General features: G+C 39.4%; 1 protein-coding gene across 1 annotated transcript in view; it reads right to left on the bottom strand.

The window, feature by feature from the left end:
- The window catches only part of LOC115121140 (cGMP-inhibited 3',5'-cyclic phosphodiesterase 3B-like), a 129,412-nt gene that overhangs the window by 112,942 nt on the left and 1,115 nt on the right, over nucleotides 1-15,355 (bottom strand). The window lies entirely within an intron of this gene.

A 15,355-nucleotide genomic window follows, 5' to 3' on the forward strand; every position in this document is an offset into this window, starting at 1 on the left:
TGATAATTTTGGGGTATTTTATGAATATTTTTAAGTATTATTAATCTAATAGTGAAAAAATAAAACAGACAGCAACTATAGCTGGGCTGCACCTTATGTATCAATAAATTGAAGTAACAATGCAAACTAAGTTTTGGATTTAAATGTCAAGCTCACACACTGAGATCTGAATATTCTGATTAAGAGTCACACTGAACAGATATACAGTCAAGAACTGTGAATATTGGATAGATCTGTTCACTCATAGCCACTGGAAGAGATGTGCTACCTTTATTACCTATCCATTATCTATCTAGTTCAAAAATGATTCATGTAACAAGATCTGTTCCTTTTACCATTTATTGCTTAATATGTTTTGCATAAGTCAGTCATGTATATTTCAAAATTGACTATAGGAAGCTTTGAGGTCTTGTGTCTGATTAGACCGATGTATGTCTACTGCCCTTATTGGAGAGGCCCTGCCTGCTGCTTGTGCGTGTGTGTGTGTGTGTGTGTGTGTGTGTGTGTGTGTGTGTGTGTGTGTGTGTGTGTGTGTGTGTGTGTGTGTTTGCGTGCAGCAGCAATGTCCTGACCATGTGTGATGTGAAAAGGCCTGAGTAGTGTCGTGGCCTTAATTTAAGGTCTAATTTGATTACCACTCATGCGTTTACTTGTGCAAGGCAGGAGTGACTCACTTCCTTAGTCCAACATTTTACATAAGTAAAAAAATAAATAAAAAAATAACGTTTACTATTCCAAAAAAGAGAGAACCATGTTACATTGTTATCAAGCAAATGTTAGGCTACAATATTTGTCTTTGTGGATTTCTGTTCACAAAACATCCTAATAGTATTGACAGTGAAAGATTAAAAGGTGTATTTGGTATTATAGAACATGTAATTCAACACCATAAGCAATATACTGTAGCTAGCTCCAGCAGACTGTTGTATTTTGTCATCCTATCAGTGCTTTCTAGGACTTGTTTTTCAGTCATTCAGGAGCCCCTTATCTCTGGGCCCACTACAGCTGAGCACAATAGGAGCTAATGTACTGAGACTACGCAGAAATAAATGAGTTGAGGAGATAGACTAAATAAGTTAGATGGATCACAGACAACAACAAGTAGGTCTATATATTTTTTCCTTAGTCAAGAATCACAGAATTGCTAGAAATTATCAAAAGAACGACTAAAGACATGTTGTAGCCTTATTTTAATATTTAATCAAATAAACTATGTTCCATATTCCAGAAACATGCACGTAAATGACATATTCTATTACTATATAGAAAAACATTAACTGTCTCCAAATGTCTCAAAATATAGAGTACTTAAGATATTACACACGTCATCCATCATCTTTGTCAAATCAGAGCACTAATTTGTTAAATTCACTCAAGCAATTTTACAATCAGTTTAGGCTAAATATAATGACCATCAACTATCAACACTTGGTAGTTGGCTCTATTCAATTCATGTTCATCTTCATAAAAATATTTACAAAAAACAACAAAAACAGAATTCAAAGTGAGAAAAAAAGAAATCGCCTTGGTCTCTCAAGAATAATGTAAAAAATTATGATAAATTATACATTTTATTTGACTAATTTAAACGATCCTACATACAACGTTAAATAGTATTTGCATTTTCCTCCGTGCATTTTCTCCCCTTCTCATCAGAAGCTAGAGGCAGTCACTAAATTCTACAGGGCGATTAGTAAAACTACGTTGTTGTTTTTTTTCAGTCACACTCGTACGTCACTGGGTAGTGACGTCAATGTTATATCATTCCACATGGCTTTACAGCAAGAGAACGTGACAGCTGAGAGATGCTCTGCTTTTCCGCCGCTTTGCTCTCCCTCCCTCCCTCCCTCCCCTCCCTCCCTCCCTTCCCCCTTCCCTCCCCCTCCCTCCCTCCCCCCCCCTCTCTATTGCTTTCTCTATATGCAGCCTGCTGCACTGTCCTCATGTGTATAGTTAAGAGTTAGTTAATTAAGAGCATTATTTACCCCTGCCTGGCTCCCAAAACACCCAGGAGCACTAACACCACACAAACAGGGGTCCATCTATGGTTCACCCTCGCCTGACCAGGTTTAAATCACCCTTCCCTCTCTCCATACGGACAAGGAACATCGTAACTGTTCTGACAGGATATTTTAGAATATTACATTGAAACGCCATCCTTCATACGACATACTATGCTCATACTATGCTCTTTTAAATAACGGTGTTTAATTAGATTATTATAGAAACAGTCATTTTGCCCTGAATTGCAGAGAGGACCTGATCAACACATGGGTTGGAGTCAAAGTGGGATGTGGAAAACAGAAGGATAATGTCGACAGCATAATTACGGGTCTGTCCATCAGAGCTGAGTATAAATGCTTCTGTAATGACACAAAGCGGAACATCATCATTTGACAGTTTTTGTGACTGAAGTTAAATTGCAGGAGATTGTAGAGATCATATTTGGAATATCTTACTACAAGACAAAACAAATCCATAATGCAGGGATCATCAACTAAATTCAGCCACGAGCAAATGGTCAGGGGGGCGGAACATAATTACAAATCATTTGTAGACTGCATATTGACCGCAAGAAGCCCAAACAGACATACAATAATGTTTGACTAAAACATACCTTGCTTGCATATATACAGTACCAGTCAAAAGTTTGGACACATTCAATGGTTTTTATTTTTTTTCTATATTTATACATTGTAGAATAATAGTAGAATTCAAAACTATGAAATAACACATTTAGAATCATGTTGGAAACAAAAAAAGTGTTAAACAAAATATATTTTATATTTGAGATTCTTCAAAGTAGACTACCCTTTGCCTTGATGACAGCTTTGCATTCTCTCAAAAAGCTTCATGAGGTAGTCACCTGGAATGCTTTTCCAACAGTCTTGAAGGAGTTCCCACATATGCTACACTTGTTGGCTGCTTTTCCTTCACTCCGTGGTCCAACTCATCCCAAACTATCTCAATTGAGTTGAAGTCGGGTGGTTGTGGAGGCCAGGTCATATGATGCAGCAATCCATCATTCTCCTTTTTGGTAAAATAGCCCGTACACAGCCTGAAGGTGTGTTTTGGGTCATTGTCCTGTTGAAAAACCAATGTTAGTCCCACTAAGCGCAAACCAGATGGGATGGTGTATCGCAGCAGAATGCTGTGGTAGCCATGCTGGTTATGTGTACCTTGAATTCAAAATAAATTACAGACAGTGTCACCAACAAAGCACCCCCACACCTCCTCCTCCATGCTTCACGGTGGGAACCACATATGCAGAGATCATCCGTTCACCTACTAAGCATCTCACAAAGACACGGTGGTTGGAACCAAAAATCTCAATATGGAATCGTCAGACCAAAGGACAGATTTCCACCTGTCTAATGTCCATTGCTCGTGTTTTTTGGCCAAAGTAAGTATCTTCTTCTTATTGGTGTCCTTTAGTAGTGGTTTCTTTGCAGCAATTCAACCATGAAGGCCTGATTCACACAGTCTCCTCTGAAATGTTCATGTTAAGATGTGTCTGTTATTTGAACTCTGTGAGGTGCAATCTGAGGTGCAGTTAATTGCCAATTTATGAGACTAGTATCTCTAATCAAATTATCTTCAGCCTCAGAGTTAACTCTGGGTCTTCCTTTCCTGTGGCGGTCCTCATATGAGCCAGCTTCATCATAGCGCACGATGGTTTTTGCAACTGCACTTGAAGAAACTTGAAAAGTTCCTGACATTTTCGGATTGACTGACCTTCATGTCTTAAAAGTTATTTCATAGTTTTGATGTCTTCACTATTATCTCTATTGTGTGGGAATATTTTTTTTTTACAGTCTTTTATGTCCAACCATTAAAAAAGATGAGGAATCTTGCCATAGAGCATGATTTAGGTGAGGTGTTATTATTTGTATTAATTGTGCGTGTCATTTCTTTAAATACAGTTACTTCTATTCTTAAAATGTGGCTGCTGGACATTGTGGGACAGGGGCCGAGAGAAAGCAGACTCAAAGGGCCTGATGGGGAGAGGGGTGTCAAGTGTAAGATAGCATGTAGAATAATCACTGTCAAACGCTCCCTAAAACACTTCACCAAGCAGGCTTTCTAAACGACCTGATCCGGGTATCCTGGAAAAAAATTGACCTCATCCCGTCAGTAGAGGATGCCTGGTTATTCTTTAAAAGTGCCTTCCTCACGGTCATAAATAAGCATGGCCCATTCAAAAAAATGTAGAACCAGGAACAAATATAGCCCGTGGTTCCCTTCAGACCTGATTGCACAAAAACATCCTGTTGCGTACTGCATTAGCATCGAATAGCCCCCGTGATATGCAACTTTTCAGGGAAGTAAAAAAACAATATACACAGGCAGTTAGGAAAGCTAAGGCGAACTTTTTCAAACAGAAATTTGCATCCTGTAGCACAAACTCCAAAAAGTTCTGGGACACTAAAGTACATGGAGAATAAGAGCACCTCCTCCCAGCTGCCCACTGCACTGAGGCTAGGAAACAATGTCACCACCGATAAATCCACTATAATTGCACATTTCAATAAGCATTTTTCTACGGCTGGCCATGCTTTCCACCTGGCTACCCCTACCCCAGTCAACAGCCCTGCACCCCCCACAACAACTCACCCAAGCCTCTCCCATTTCTCCTTCATCCAAATCCAAAAAGCTGGAGATTCCCAAAGATTGGAATGCTGCCGTGGTCATCCCCCTCTTCAAAGGGGGAGACACTCTAGACCCAAACTGCTACAGACCTATATCTATCCTACCCTGCCTTTCTAAGGTCTTCCAAAGCCAAGTTAACAAACAGATCACCGACCATTTCGAATCCCACCATGCCTTCTCCACTATGCAATCTGGTTTCAGAGCTGGTCATGGGTGCACCTCAGCCACACTCAAGGTCCTAAACAATATCATAACCGCCATTGATAAGAGACATTACTGTGCAGCCGTATTCATGGACCTGGCCAAGGCTTTCGACTCTGTCAATCACTGCATTCTTATCGGCAGACTCAACAGCCTTGGTTTCTAAAATGACTGCCTCGCCTGGTTCACCAACTACTTCTATGATAGAGTTCAGTGTGTCAAATCGGAGGGCCTGTTGTCCGGACCTCTGGCAGTCTCTATGGGGGTGCCACGGGTTCAATTCTCGCATTCTTGCATGCTCTTCAACCGATCGCTGCCCGCACCTGCCCGCCCGTGCAGCATCACTACTCTGGGCGGTTCTGACTTAGAATATGTGGACAACAACAAATATCTAGGTGTCTGGTTAGACTGTAAACTCTCCTTCCAGACTCACATTAAGCATCTCCAATCCAAAATTAAATCTAGAATCAGATTCCTATTTCGCAACAAAGCATCCTTCACTCATGCTGCCAAACATACCCTCGTAAAACCATCGTACCGATCCTCAATTTCGGTGATGTCATTTACAAAATAGCCTCCAACACTCTACTCAACAAATTGGATGCAGTCTATCACAGTGCCATCCGTTTTGTCACCAAAGCCCCGCATACTACCCACCACTGCGACTTGTACACTCTCATTCGCTGGCCCTCGCTTCATACTCGTCGCCAAACCCACTGGTTCCAGGTCATCTACAAGTCTCTGCTAGGTAAAGCCCTGCCTTATCTCAGCTCACTGGTCACAATAGTAACACCCAGCCGTAGCATGCGCTCCAGCAGGTATATTTCACTGGTCACCCCCAAAGTAAATTCCTAATTTGGCCACTTTTCCTTCCAGTTCTATGCTGCCAATGACTGGAACGAACAGCAAAAATCACTGAAGCTGGAGACTCATATCTCCCTCACTGACTTTAAGCACCAGCTGTCAGAGCAGCTCACAGATCACTGCACATAGCCCATCCAACCTCCTCATCCCCATACTGTATTTATTTATTTTGCTCCTTTGCACCCCAATATCTCTACTTGCACATCCATCTTCTGCACATCTATCACTCCAGTGTTTAATTGGTATATTGTAGTTACTTTGCCACCATGGCCAATTTATTGCCTTACCTCCCTTATCTTACCTAATTTGCACACACTGTACACTTTCTACTGAATTATTGACTGTATGTTTGATTATTCCATTTGTAACTCTGTGTTGTTGTATGTGTCGAATTGCTTTGCTTTATCTTGGCCAGATCGCAGTTGTAAAGTAGAACTTGTTCTCAACTAGCCTACCTGGTTAAATAAAGGTGTTCTCAACTAGCCTACCTGGTTAAATAAAGGTGTTCTCAACTAGTCTACCTGGTTAAATAAAGGTGGGGGAAAAAGAAGGGAAAAAAAGAGTAGTGCTTTATAAGAGGGTCATATGTGAGTCTAGAGGTTGACCGATTAATTAGGGCCGATTTCAAGTTTTCATAACAATCGGTAATCGGTATTTTTGCACACCGATTATGGCCGATTACATTGCACTCCACGAGGAGACTGCGTGGCAGGCTGACTACCTGTTACGCAAGTGCAGCAAGGAGCCAAGGTAAGTTGCTAGCTAGCATTAAACTTATCTTATAAAAAAAACAATCAATCATGTTTAAAAATATATACTTGTTTATTGATTTTAAGAAAGGCATTGACATTTATGGTTAGGTACATATTGGTGCAACGACAGTGCTTTTTTCGCGAATGCGCTTGTTAAATCATCACCTGTTTGGCGAAGTAGGCTGTGGTTCGATGATAAATTAACAGACACCGCATTGATTATATGCAACGCAGGACAAGCTAGTTAAACTAGTAATATCAACAACCATGTGTAGATTACTAGTTAACTACACATGGTTGATGATATTACTAGTTTATCTAGCTTGTCCTGCGTTGCATTTAATCGATGCGGTGCCAGAATTGTACATAATTAGGACATAACATCAAAGGTTGTGCAATGTAACAGCAATATTTAGACTTAGGGAGGTCACCCGTTAGATAAAATATGGAACGGTTCTGTATTTCACTAAAAGAATAAACTTTTTGTTTTCGAAATTATCGTTTCCGGATTTGACCATATTAATGACCTACGGCTCATATTTCTGTGTGTTATTATATTATAATTAAGTCTATGATTTGATATTTGACAGAGCAGTCTGACTGAGCAGTGGTAGGCAGCAGCAGGCTCATAAGAATTCATTCAAACAGCACTTTCCTGCATTTGCCAGCAGCTCTTCGCTTTGCTTCAAGCATTGCGCTGTTCAAGCCTATCAACTCCTGAGATTAGGCTGGCAATAATATAGCGCCTATAAGAACATCCAATAGTCAAAGGTATATGAAATACAAATGGTATAGAGAGAAATAGTCCGATAATAACTACAACCTAAAACTTCTTACCTGGGAATATTGAAGACACATGTTAAAAGGAACCACCAGCTTTCATATTCTGAGCAAGGAACTTTAACGTTAGCTTTCTTACATGGCACATATTGCACTTTTACTTTTCCAACACTTTGTTTTTGCATTATTTAAAGCAAATTGAAAATGTTTCATTATTTATTTGAGACTAAATTGATTTTATTGATGTATTATATTAAGTTAAAATAAGTGTTAATAAAGTATTGTTGTAATTGTCATTATTACAAATATATGTATAAAAATCGGACGATTAATCGGTATCGGCTTTTTTTGGTCCTCCAATAATCGATATCGGTGTTGAAAAATCATAATCGGTTGACCTCTATATGAGACAGACACTGTAGGCGGGTCACATCCAGGCAAGGGGCCTTGGCTTCCTTAGTCAGGGGCCAGTGTTAACACTCTACGCCTCATTACTCCATCTTTTATTACGGACCAGATGAGGATGAAGAAAAAGAGTGCAACAGCATTGCAATACATCTGGGGGTTACACACTTATACCAACGACTGACATTTTAATAATTTATCAATTATTAAGGTCAGGATTATTTTTAAAAGTGTATTTCTACAATTCTATCTTTTAAAAACTGACAGCTAGCAGAGATTGGAAAGGAGGATGATATGTTCAGATACCAATATAAGCACTAAATTCTTCAATACCAATTAAGACTTTTTAATATCAGGTCAGCCCAGAATGTCTATATTACACATCCCTACTATAGCTAGATGGTTTGGGGGTTGTTTTCAGGACTTTAATTGGTGAGGATAATAGTTCCCGTGGATTTCTGATGTAAACTATTTTGGAAAAGGAAAACATTGAGGTAATTTGTGGGAAACCCTATGACTTGGTGACTTTGCCTATCCATATTCTTGGGGGCAAATGTTTTCACTTTGTTCCGTTGATACTTCATTTTTAATCATACGAACACCTTCGCTGAGACAAAAACACATCCCTCCCATCCTGCTCCATGAATGATGTATCAGTAGTCTGGCCATCCCTTCATTAATACATTATGTTCACAGTGAGATCTCTAAAATGGCAGCAGCAGCATCCGTGTTGCGTAGGGCTTTCCCTCCCAGACCGCCTGACACATTGAAGGATCTCACCAACAACAGACAGATGTGTTCACTCCACACAGAGGTCGTCAGCATACATACAGCTGCACTGCAGGACATACCGACTGGTAGGTCACATGAAAACGGCTTATTGTTTTGAAAACTTGGAGATCAGTTTTCTGGTAAACACAAAAGGCCATTTTGACACTTTCAGAGCCATGTAAGTCAGACTATGGAAAGCAGCATAGGAATGCTGCCCATTCATTGACAGGTTGTTGTAACTTGTTCTACACCTTGCTGTGTTAATGTGGTTCAGAAATGACATAGGACAACATGTGTATTATTAACAGTATTTATCTCAATTCAACAACTGCTGAACTGAAAAGTTCCTGTTTGAGATGGAGAAAGACCAGATTTTCCACCTGAATAGTAAAGTACATGTCGACAATATATAATATATATATATATTGTTTCCAAAGCTATAATATTCCCAATCAACGGTTCAAATCAGAGCTAGAGAGAGTACAAATAAAGAGCTTTAAACATCTAAGAATCAATTTGGAGGCAATAGGACTGAATGAGCAGTAGGGAGGTGACTGAGGGAGTTGTTGGAGCCCATGCAGCCATGTCCTTTTCAGAGCAAAAGCAGTCATGCACTGAGAAGCCAAACACCTGCGATAACAGGCCCTCAGCAAGCGTCAACGCCCGCCCACCACACCGACCCACTTGCCTCCAGCTGCACAATGCCAAACCCACAGACAAACTTCCTCATGAGCTCAAGATAAACCGATAAAGCCACAACTACCCATAGACTCACACCAGGAGAAACAGAACATACAGCTCAGTTACCAAAGGACAGCAAATCAGTTTCCCTTGTCAAAGGAACACATTGCTGTGTGTGTGTGTGTGTGTGTGTGTGTGTGTGTGTGTGTGTGTGTGTGTGTGTGTGTGTGTGTGTGTGTGTGTGTGTGTGTGTGTGTGTGTGTGTGTGTGTGTGTGTGTAGGACACAAGTTCTTTAGGTCACTCATTAACCTTGGATCACTTTCTATTTAAATACTTTCTATTTGTCCTCATATCTAGCCTACCAATATGCCACAAAGTGTAGTGATGTGACACAGGATGTCAGTGCACGACACAGGATATCCAACCTGCCCCTTTTGCAGGAATGACACACATGTTAAACAATAGACAAACAAAATCTGATTTTGTCATGATAGTCCAAACACCACCCAAGCACTACCCAAAAAAAGAGAAACGGTATGCTACCAAATCATGGATGTATTTTCCCAAAAGACATGCAACGACTTTGGTTTATGCCTAGACGAAGTGACTGTTTTTCATTTGTGTGAACTCTTTAGGAAGTGTGGGGCCAACATGTCTGTTCCATGAAAACATTGCTACACATGTAGGACTGTTTTATTCTGTGAGAAATGTGACCTATACAGGTAAAAGCACTGTATGCTCTTTCTATCGTTCTCATGTGTGCAGTATTTTACCATTATTCTATCACTGAAAAAAATAACATGATAACAACTGTGTAATACTGCAGGAATAATACTGCCTAATCATGTAGGCTGTCCATCTTACTACAGAAATCAAGCATTTAATACAATTACAAGTTCAAAACCTCAATTGTTTAATTGTTCTATTGACTGCTCCTATAGTATAATATGAAATACTGGCACATTATACTATAGGAATACTAGCACATTATACTATAGGAATACTGGCATATTATACTATAGGAATACTGGCACATTATACTATAGGAATACAGGTATATGATACTATAGGAATACTGGCACATTATACTATAGGAATATTGGCACATTATACTATAGGAGTAGTCAAGGCACACTGTTCATTGTATTATTTTTCAAAGGACCATGCACTGCAAATGTGTTTGTCAATCTCCTGTTTTCTGTTACCAAAATTGCATTTCAGGTAGAGAAGACTCCACCACTGGGGCCAGGATTTTACACCTGTTTTACTGTAGGCCCTTGTTCACAGTTTCAGGTTAGGTTTTGCTTTCTTTTGAGTTTGTGCAACGCAAACTAATAATTCAATGTCAAACAGACGATGCATAAGACGTCAAACAGATTTCAAGCAGCACTAGACACACCTTCTGGTCCATGCCACTGTAGTTGGGTTTAAAGACGTAGTAGGCTGCGCTGATGACGAGCACATAGCCATTACACTGTGGGAAGGAAGGCTGTGACTCACAGGCAGGGGCCAGGGAGAGGGCCTGTTAGCTGGGCTCATCAGGTGGAGAAGCAACGAGGCCAGACATGACGTGAGACAGCGCATCAATGAGATATTCCCACAAAACGTTGCACTGATTATCACTGTAGCTAGCCAGTCCATCAGTTTAGGAACCACAACGGGGTCTGATGGCTACCAAATGGCTAAAACACTTCAAAAGTGCAAGCGTAATGTATGATGACTAAGTTTCCAAAGAGAATCAGGAAGTGCAGGAGAGGCCGAGGTGTTGTCGTGTACTATCTAGATCATAAGATCACAGGACAGAGTGTGGCACCTTAATCTCAACCAAGTAAGACGCTCATAAGCTTAATGTCGCTCTCCAGACACAACACATTCACAGCCATTTGCTAGTCAGCAAATAATACAGATTCAATGTACCTTTCCTCAGTAACATCCCCTGAAAGTATGACAATTGTACTATCTATATGAGGTAGGGTACTATTACAAGATAATGAGCCGAATGTCCGAAATACAATGTCAGCAAAGATGCCCAAGAAAAGTAACATTTTAAATAGTTTGGAATAGGCCTAATGCTGCTTGCAATGTCATGTGCAAAGCACTTTTACGCTGTTTACTTAAACTCTTCATAAATGATCCCTACCTTCCCACAGACATCGTAAAAAGAAGGCTACTGCGACTGCGTGTATTATGTTCTAGGCCTATTTGCGCTCTGCGAGGATTGTTTTGCGGACAGATGTCACCCTTAAAGTCAAACTGCAATAAATTTCAAAGAATGTCAAGTAATCTTGAAAACAACACAATAAATAAGATAACACACTGATGATTATGTAGTGATTTGTTCTGATTTGAAATGTAAGACGTTTGTCCAACTGTGTGTCCAACACTTAAGAGCCAAACTAGTCGACATCTGGACTTCTTTTGCCTGGCTGTTTTGGCTGTACTATTCATTGCTTTTTAGCATGAACTATCAAGCTGAAATCCAAACTTCAGTATCTTTATGAAAAACATGACTGATGTGCCAATGTAAACCAAACTTTAAAAATGTAAGGTATCAGAGTCCAAAATAAGAAATACTGTATCAGTGCTTATGGCCTATCACTGATCATTCATCACTGGGACACTAAGTCTTACGCTCAGAACGTCTAACCTAATACCAGAGGTTTCAGAATACATGACACAAAGTGAGGTGATAGACATGCAAATGAGATGTAAAACTTTCTCTTCTCTGCATTATGGTCCTCCTTAGTCATGCCTTTGTTGGCCTATATAATTCATAATGAAGTAGACCTATATCATAACTATTTTAACTGTATTAGTAGGTGTACAAAGGAGTGTCAAGCACAGTATGTAGGCCTACATACAAAAAGAGCATTGTGTAACTTTGTGATCCACATTTAAAAAACAGCATAGTGAATTGTAGCAGCAGGGCTCTACAGTGCAACCATTTTACTTGCATATGCGCCTAAATATTTCTTTCCCAACTGTATTTTATTGATTTATTTATTTTGCTCCTTTGCACCCCATTATTTTTATTTCTACTTTGCACTTTCTTCCATTGCAAAACTACCATTCCAGTGTTTTACTTGCTATATTGTATTTACTTTGCCACCATGGCCTTTTTTGCCTTTACCTCTCTTCTCACCTCATTTGCTCACATCGTATATAGACTTGTTTATACTGTATTATTGACTGTATGTTTGTTTTACTCCATGTGTAACTCTGTGTCGTTGTATCTGTCGAACTGCTTTGTTTTGTCTTGGCCAGGTCGCAATTGTAAATGAGAACTTGTTCTCAACTTGCCTACCTGGTTAAATAAAGGTGAAATAAATAAAAAATTATGCTGTGAAATCCCCAAAAATATCACCCAGATGATAATTGTTGAAATGATTACTTCACTATACCGCAGCCCCCCAAGTGCCGTGGAAAATACACTGAGCTCAGATTCATGACCGTCATGCTTGCACCATTACTACCTCAAATACTTTTCATTGTGCTCCTAAATTTCTTTGTATGCTCCTACATTTTTTCAACTTAGGCGCACACATGCTCCTTGTGAAAAAGGTCACTGTAGAGCCCTGAACAGAATGAGATAGTGTGCCATAACAAGGCCTACATAGCTATCATGGGAGAGTTCCGGCAAGAGACAGGCCTATTAAAACAGAGTTGTCTTTCAAAGACTTTAAATTATTTGGATTTCAGCTGCACATGGTCTCATATCAAAAGGTGTTGGTATTGATATGTGTCTGGCAGCTAACACTGAACTTCTGTTGCGTGGAAACTAGAAACAATTAACAGACAAGGTCTAAATGCATCACTGGCTGGCAACAAATGGATCTAACGCAGAACAGGACACACAGCATACCATCATGTCAATACCAACAGAGCTTCAGGACAAAAGCAAGGATTGTGTCTAAACTTTGTAAGCAAACCAAAATATGGTTGACCACTGATCGTATATGGTGGTGTTGTTCATTTGTAAATATTAATTTGTGGAAACCGTTATTATATAAATTGTGTATTTTTACACATTGCCAATGTTGCAAGACACAATCAAAATCATATTTTTTTTTTCAAGTGACATGAGTTAGTCTTTTCCACATTCCACACAGCATTTGTCATAAGCATCATGTGCTGACCCCAAAAAAAAAATATTATATATTATATTTTCTGATGAATCAATGACCAGCAAATCATGTAATGTCATGATACATGAGGTGCCATTTAATGTGTGACCAAACAAGTCCAGTAATCTATGCATGTGTGGATGACAAGTATGATCTATGGTTAGTATTACGTTTGAGTTCGTCCTTTCAGTTCCAAACTGAATGTGTCTGCTAAGACCACATTTGAGCTAGGCTTAATTACTATTATTATACATTACATCATGACAAAGAGTCACATACAGGACTTGACTGTGGACACTGAACCTGACGTGCACATCATCACACTCTTAAAGTCCTTGCCTGTGATACTCAAATATGGTCCTTCAGTTAGGACAGTAGCACGTTTTGGGTGATGCTGGCACTCCTATCCTCTCTTGTTAAGTCAATACAGTTGGACAACAGGCAGTGACATCTTTATTTCACTGATCAATACTGGTCTACACAAATGCCCCTCACTGCCTGACAACATTAATGCTAGACCAGACCTGTATGGTAGTATCCAGACTTGAGTCTGCAATCTATTCCTGACAACATCCACTGCAGGACAATGAGTCAAATGAACAAAGAACAAATTCAATATTGTGTTGTATGAGTGAAGTGTGCTATTACAACACCGTAATAAAACATCCTTTATGCAGCTTATGTGTCTTATCTTTTCATAATAATCTCCATCTTTAAGGTCGTCCAGTTTACAACAAAGGCTATTGCTGAAACAATATTTGGCAGGTCACTTTTATAAAACGTCACAGGTTCAGACAGAATCAGAGAGGCAAAACTAAATTTGGATAAATCTAATTGACAATGAAAAATATGATAGGCTAATCTAATATGTTCAGAGAGGGCAGGGCACACACTAGAATGTCAGCTGAACATTTTGCCCTCGTTGGATTTGAAAACTCTTATTATTAATGTGTGACATTTCGCCTAAATATTTCACAAATAAACTAGAATCAAATACCATCACTGATAATAAGATAAAGCCAAACTGCAATCCATAAAGTTTCTATACACAAATTGCTTGTTATTATACATCTTTAAATGAATTACATTCCTTTGGGGTTTTAAAATATGGAAGATCATTTGATGCCAAACGCCTGATGTCTATTTACTGTCAGAGTGGACGGCCCTGTCCTTCCAAAAACAGCTTCTTTCTGATACACAATTGGTTCTGGAGCTCAGATGTTGAAAATGTAAGCAAGTTAGCAATATTTCACATCCCTGCAAAGAATGTTATGATTGGTCCTGCGTAAGAAAGTAATAATAGGCCATTTCATCAAGTTGTCTTCTTCATAAAATCAAGGGTACATTTTTTGTATAAATACACTGTGGCCCATGCTCAGCTGGGCCACAGTGACGTTGTTTGTTACAATCAAATGTAAGTGTGAACAGGATGTTTGACTATTGGGGGGGGGGGGGGGAGGGGGGTCTTCCATCTTGAACTATTGGAGAATGAATATCTTCCATGGTCACAATATATTGCCTGGAATACAGGGAGTGTTGAAGCCAAATAAATACACTTGATGTTACTCACACTTTCCATTGCAGTGGCCTCACACCATATCCTAACTACAGTGAAATAATAACCTCATAGAGAACTTTAGAGATTAGTCAATATGTAGCACTAACCACTTATTTTCTAATCCTATATGAAAATGATGCCTGTGAGTGTATTACTAAATAATGATCATTGCATTGCTTACTCTACCATAAGTGATCACGCTTTAGCTTGTTTGACAGGTTTTCCTGTCATCAACACAACTCTCTCAACAAACAAGAATAGAATGTCTGAATAAAAATCACTTAAGTAAATTAACGTATGTGTGTGCTGCATGTTATAGTCATATGGGTTTAATTATTGCAGGACTACCAGACTAGTTTATTTCAAGAGACGATTATTTGGTGTGAGTAGAGGTGAATGACCTGGATGGTGAATAGTTCAGCAGTGTAGGGGTGATTGTCTGTCTGGACTACTGTAGGCCTATGCATTCTGGATATGGGGTTTAATTGCCTCCTTGCTGGAGACCACAGGTTCAAGGTTGTGTACTCTTGCGCACGTGTGCTCACTCTGAGCAGTCAGTGATACTTTT

Source organism: Oncorhynchus nerka, linkage group LG27 (genome assembly GCF_034236695.1).
Source record: "Oncorhynchus nerka isolate Pitt River linkage group LG27, Oner_Uvic_2.0, whole genome shotgun sequence".
Taxonomy (NCBI): domain Eukaryota; kingdom Metazoa; phylum Chordata; class Actinopteri; order Salmoniformes; family Salmonidae; genus Oncorhynchus; species Oncorhynchus nerka.